This window comes from Taudactylus pleione, unplaced genomic scaffold (assembly GCF_031769625.1).
Source record: "Taudactylus pleione unplaced genomic scaffold, aTauple2 ptg000550l, whole genome shotgun sequence".
Lineage (NCBI taxonomy): Eukaryota > Metazoa > Chordata > Amphibia > Anura > Myobatrachidae > Taudactylus > Taudactylus pleione.
Window position 1 is genome coordinate 3697501 of NW_028284952.1, and position 5000 is coordinate 3702500.

The 5000-nt window shown below is 37.2% G+C and overlaps 21 pseudogenes; all 21 read left to right on the top strand.

Annotated features, from left to right (window-relative positions):
* The first annotated feature begins 106 nt into the window (after nt 1-106).
* On the top strand, nt 107-225 carry LOC148497475 (5S ribosomal RNA; annotated as a pseudogene).
* A 116-nt stretch (nt 226-341) lies between these two features.
* Nucleotides 342-460, top strand: LOC148497476 (5S ribosomal RNA; annotated as a pseudogene).
* Nucleotides 461-576: 116 nt separating this feature from the next.
* LOC148497477 (5S ribosomal RNA) lies at nt 577-695 on the top strand (annotated as a pseudogene).
* A 116-nt stretch (nt 696-811) lies between these two features.
* Nucleotides 812-930, top strand: LOC148497478 (5S ribosomal RNA; annotated as a pseudogene).
* A 115-nt stretch (nt 931-1045) lies between these two features.
* Nucleotides 1046-1164, top strand: LOC148497479 (5S ribosomal RNA; annotated as a pseudogene).
* A 115-nt stretch (nt 1165-1279) lies between these two features.
* Nucleotides 1280-1398, top strand: LOC148497480 (5S ribosomal RNA; annotated as a pseudogene).
* A 116-nt stretch (nt 1399-1514) lies between these two features.
* Nucleotides 1515-1633, top strand: LOC148497481 (5S ribosomal RNA; annotated as a pseudogene).
* A 116-nt stretch (nt 1634-1749) lies between these two features.
* LOC148497482 (5S ribosomal RNA) lies at nt 1750-1868 on the top strand (annotated as a pseudogene).
* Nucleotides 1869-1984: 116 nt separating this feature from the next.
* Nucleotides 1985-2103, top strand: LOC148497483 (5S ribosomal RNA; annotated as a pseudogene).
* Nucleotides 2104-2219: 116 nt separating this feature from the next.
* Nucleotides 2220-2338, top strand: LOC148497484 (5S ribosomal RNA; annotated as a pseudogene).
* Nucleotides 2339-2454: 116 nt separating this feature from the next.
* On the top strand, nt 2455-2573 carry LOC148497485 (5S ribosomal RNA; annotated as a pseudogene).
* Nucleotides 2574-2689: 116 nt separating this feature from the next.
* LOC148497486 (5S ribosomal RNA) lies at nt 2690-2808 on the top strand (annotated as a pseudogene).
* Nucleotides 2809-2924: 116 nt separating this feature from the next.
* On the top strand, nt 2925-3043 carry LOC148497487 (5S ribosomal RNA; annotated as a pseudogene).
* Nucleotides 3044-3159: 116 nt separating this feature from the next.
* On the top strand, nt 3160-3278 carry LOC148497488 (5S ribosomal RNA; annotated as a pseudogene).
* A 115-nt stretch (nt 3279-3393) lies between these two features.
* Nucleotides 3394-3512, top strand: LOC148497489 (5S ribosomal RNA; annotated as a pseudogene).
* A 116-nt stretch (nt 3513-3628) lies between these two features.
* Nucleotides 3629-3747, top strand: LOC148497490 (5S ribosomal RNA; annotated as a pseudogene).
* Nucleotides 3748-3863: 116 nt separating this feature from the next.
* Nucleotides 3864-3982, top strand: LOC148497491 (5S ribosomal RNA; annotated as a pseudogene).
* A 116-nt stretch (nt 3983-4098) lies between these two features.
* On the top strand, nt 4099-4217 carry LOC148497492 (5S ribosomal RNA; annotated as a pseudogene).
* Nucleotides 4218-4332: 115 nt separating this feature from the next.
* LOC148497493 (5S ribosomal RNA) lies at nt 4333-4451 on the top strand (annotated as a pseudogene).
* Nucleotides 4452-4566: 115 nt separating this feature from the next.
* LOC148497494 (5S ribosomal RNA) lies at nt 4567-4685 on the top strand (annotated as a pseudogene).
* Nucleotides 4686-4801: 116 nt separating this feature from the next.
* Nucleotides 4802-4920, top strand: LOC148497495 (5S ribosomal RNA; annotated as a pseudogene).
* The last annotated feature ends 80 nt before the right edge of the window (nt 4921-5000 follow it).

Consider the following 5000-nt stretch of genomic DNA (forward strand, 5'->3'; position numbering starts at 1 on the left):
GCCATAACATTCTTTTCTATTACATTTTACATTTAATTTTTTCAACTTATCAATGATTTTACATGAGTTAAGAAGTTATAGATGTCTAAAGTTAATATTTTTGAGCACCTACAGCCTAACCACACTGGACATGCCCAATCTTGTTTGATATTGGAAGCTATGCAGTGTTGGGCCTGGTTAGTGCTTGGATGGGAGACCACCTGGGAATTCCAGGTGCTGTAGGTAATTTTATGCAGCCATAACATTCTTTTCTATTACATTTTACATTTAATTTTTTCAACTTATTAATGAATTTACTTGAGTTAAGAAGTAATAGAGGTCTAAATTTAATACTTTTGAGCACCTACAGCCAAACCACACTGGACATGCCCAATCTCGTCTGATCTTGGAAGCTATGCAGTGTTGGGCCTGGTTAGTACTTTGATGGGAGACCACCTGGGAATACCAGGTGCTGTATGTAATTTTAGACAGCCAAAACATTCTTTTCTATTACATTTTACATTTAATTTTTTCTACTTATCAATGAATTTACTTGAGTTAAGAAGTAAAAGAGGTCTAAAGTTAAAGTTTTTGAGCACCTACAGCCAAACCACACTGGACATGCCCATTCTCGTCTGATCTTGGAAGCTGTGCAGTGTTGGGCCTGGTCAGTACTTCGATGGGAGACCACCTGGGAATACCATGTGCTGTAGGTAATTTTATGCAGCCATACCATTCTTTTCTATTACATTTTACATTTAATTTTTTCAACTTATCAATGAATTTACTTGAGTAAAGAAGTAAAAGAGGTCTAAAGTTAATGTTTTTGCGCTCCTTCAGCCAAACCACACTGGACATGCCCAATCTCATCTGATCTTGGAAGCTATGCAGTGTTGGGCCTGGTTAGTACTTGGATGGGAGACCACCTGGGAATACCAGGAGCTGTAGGTAATTTTATACTGCCATAACATTCTTTTCTATTATATTTTTCATTTCATTTTTCAACTTATCATTGAATTTACTTGAGTTAAGAAGTTATAGATGTCTAAAGTTAATATTTTTGAGCACCTACAGCCTAACCACACTGGACATGCCCAATCTTGTTTGATCTTGGAAGCTATGCAGTGTTGGTCCTGGTTAGTGCTTGGATGGGAGACCACCTGGGAATTCCAGGTGCTGTAGGTAATTTTATGCAGCCATAACATTCTTTTCTATTACATTTTACATTTAATTTTTTCAACTTATTAATGAATTTACTTGAGTTAAGAAGTAATAGAGGTCTAAATTTAATGCTTTGAGCACCTACAGCCAAACCACACTGGACATGCCCAATCTCGTCTGATCTTGGAAGCTATGCAGTGTTGGGCCTGGTTAGTACTTTGATGGGAGACCACCTGGGAATACCAGGTGCTGTATGTAATTTTAGACAGCCAAAACATTCTTTTCTATTACATTTTACATTTAATTTTTTCTACTTATCAATGAATTTACTTGAGTTAAGAAGTAAAAGAGGTCTAAAGTTAATGTTTTTGAGCACCTAAAGCCAAACCACACTGGACATGCTCAATCTCGTCTGATCTTGTAAGCTATGCAGTGTTGGGCCTGGTTAGTACTTGGATGGGAGACCACCTGGGAATACCAGGTGCTGTAGGTAATTTTATACTGCCATAACATTCTTTTCTATTACATTTTACATTTAATTTTTTCAACTTATCAATGAATTTACTTGAGTAAAGAAGTAATAGAGGTCTAAAGTTAATGATTTTGAGCTCCATCAGCCAAACCACACTGGACATGCCCAATCTCGTCTGATCTTGGAAGCTATGCAGTGTTGGGCCTGGTTAGTACTTGGATGGGAGACCACCAGGGAATACCAGGTGCTGTATGTAATTTTAGACAGCCAAAACATTCTTTTCTATTACATTTTACATTTAATTTTTTCTACTTATCAATGAATTTACTTGAGTTAAGAAGTAAAAGAGGTCTAAAGTTAATGTTTTTGAGCACCTACAGCCAAACCACACTGGACATGCCCAATCTCATCTGATCTTGGAAGCTATGGAGTGTTGGGCCTGGTTAGTACTTGGATGGGAGACCACCTAGGAATCCCAGGAGCTGTAGGTAATTGTATACTGCCATAACATTCTTTTCTATTACATTTTACATTTAATTTTTTCAACTTATCAATGAATTTCCTTGAGTTAAGAAGTAATAGAGGTCTAAATTTAATGCTTTTGAGCACCTACAGCCAAACCACACTGGACATGCCCAATCTCGTCTGATCTTGGAAGCTATGCAGTGTTGGGCCTGGTTTGAACTTGGATGGGAGACCACCTGGGAATACCAGGTGCTGTAGATAATTTTAGACAGCCATAACATTCTTTTGTATTACATTTTACATTTAATTTTTTCAACTTATCAATGAATTTACTTGAGTTAAGAAGTAAAAGAGGTCTAAAGTTAAGGTTTTTGAGCACCTACAGCCAAACCAAACTGGACATGCCCAATCTCGTCTGATCTTGGAAGCTATGCAGTGTTGGGTCTGGTTAGTACTTGGATGGGAGACCACCTAAGAATCCCAGGTGCTGTAGGTATTTTTATACTGCCATAACATTCTTTTCAATTACAGTTTACATTTAATTTTTTCAACTTATCAATGAATTTACTTGAGTTAAGAAGTAATAGAGGTCTAAAGTTAATGTTTTTGAGCTCCTTCAGCCAAACCACACTGGACATGCCCAATCTCATCTGATCTTGGAAGCTATGCAGTGTTGGGCCTGGTTAGTACTTGGATGGGAGACCACCTGGGAATACCAGGTGCAGTAGGTAATTTTACACTGCCATAACATTCTTTTCTATTACATTTTACATTTAATTTTTTCAACTTATCAATGAGTTTCCTTGAGTTAAGAATTAATAGAGGTCTAAATTTAATGCTTTTGAGCACCTACAGCCAAACCACACTGGACATGCCCAATCTCGTCTGATCTTGGAAGCTATGCAGTGTTGGGCCTGGTTTGAACTTGGATGGGAGACCTCCTGGGAATATCAGGTGCTGTAGATAATTTTAGACAGCCATAACATTCTTTTCTATTACATTTTACATTTAATTTTTTCAACTTATCAATGTATTTACTTGAGTTAAGAAGTAAAAGAGGTCTAAAGTTAATGTTTTTGAGCACCTACAGCCAAACCACACTGGACATGCCCAATCTCGTCTTATCTTGGAAGCTATGCAGTATTGGGCCTGGTTAGTACTTGGATGGGAGACCACCTGGGAATACCAGGAGCTGTAGGTAATTTTATACTGCCATAACATTCTTTTCTATTACATTTTACATTTCATTTTTCAACTTGTCATTGAATTTACTTGAGTTAAGAAGTAAAAGAGGTCTAAAGTTAATGTTTTTGAGCACCTACCGCCAAACCACACTGGACATGCCCAATCTCGTCTGATCTTGGAAGCTGTGCAGTGTTGGGCCTGGTTAGTACTTTGATGGGAGACCACCTGGGAATACCAGGTGCTGTAGGTAATTTTATGCAGCCATACCATTCTTTTCTATTACATTTTACATTTAATTTTTTCAACTTATCAATGAATTTACTTGAGTAAAGAAGTAAAAGAGGTCTAAAGTTAATGTTTTTGAGCTCCTTCAGCCAAACCACACTGGACATGCCCAATTTCGTCTGATCTTGGAAGCTATGCAGTGTTGGGCCTGGTTAGTACTTGGATGGGAGACCACCTGGGAATACCAGGTGCTGTAAGTAATTTTATGCAGCCATAACATTCTTTTCTATTACATTTTACATTTAATTTTTTCAACTTATAAATGATTTTACATGAGTTAAGAAGTTATAGATGTCTAAAGTTAATATTTTTGAGCACCTACAGCCTAACCACACTGTACATTCCCAATCTTGTTTGATCTTGGAAGCTATGCAGTGTTGGGCCTGGTTAGTACTTGGATGGGAGACCACCTGGGAATTCCAGGTGCTGTAGGTAATTTTATGCAGTCATAACATTCTTTTCTATTACATTTTACATTTAATTTTTTCTACTTATCAATGAATTTACTTGAGTTAAGAAGTAAAAGAGGTCTAAAGTTAATGTTTTTGAGCACCTACAGCCAAACCACACTGGACATGCCCAATCTCGTCTGATCTTGGAAACTATGCATTGTTGGGCCTGGTTAGTACTTGGATGGGAGACCACCTGGGAATACCAGGAGCTGTAGGTAATTTTATACTGCCATAACATTCTTTTCTATTATATTTTTCATTTCATTTTTCAACTTATCATTGAATTTACTTGAGTTAAGAAGTTATAGATGTCTAAAGTTAATATTTTTGAGCACCTACAGCCTAACCACACTGGACATGCCCAATCTTGTTTGATCTTGGAAGCTATGCAGTGTTGGTCCTGGTTAGTGCTTGGATGGGAGACCACCTGGGAATTCCAGGTGCTGTAGGTAATTTTATGCAGCCATAACATTCTTTTCTATTACATTTTACATTTAATTTTTTCAACTTATTAATGAATTTACTTGAGTTAAGAAGTAATAGAGGTCTAAATTTAATGCTTTGAGCACCTACAGCCAAACCACACTGGACATGCCCAATCTCGTCTGATCTTGGAAGCTATGCAGTGTTGGGCCTGGTTAGTACTTTGATGGGAGACCACCTGGGAATACCAGGTGCTGTATGTAATTTTAGACAGCCAAAACATTCTTTTCTATTACATTTTACATTTAATTTTTTCTACTTATCAATGAATTTACTTGAGTTAAGAAGTAAAAGAGGTCTAAAGTTAATGTTTTTGAGCACCTACAGCCAAACCACACTGGACATGCCCAATCTCGTCTGATCTTGTAAGCTATGCAGTGTTGGGCCTGGTTAGTACTTGGATGGGAGACCACCTGGGAATACCAGGTGCTGTAGGTAATTTTATACTGCCATAACATTCTTTTCTATTACATTTTACATTTAATTTTTTCAACTTATCAATGAATTTCCTTGAGTTA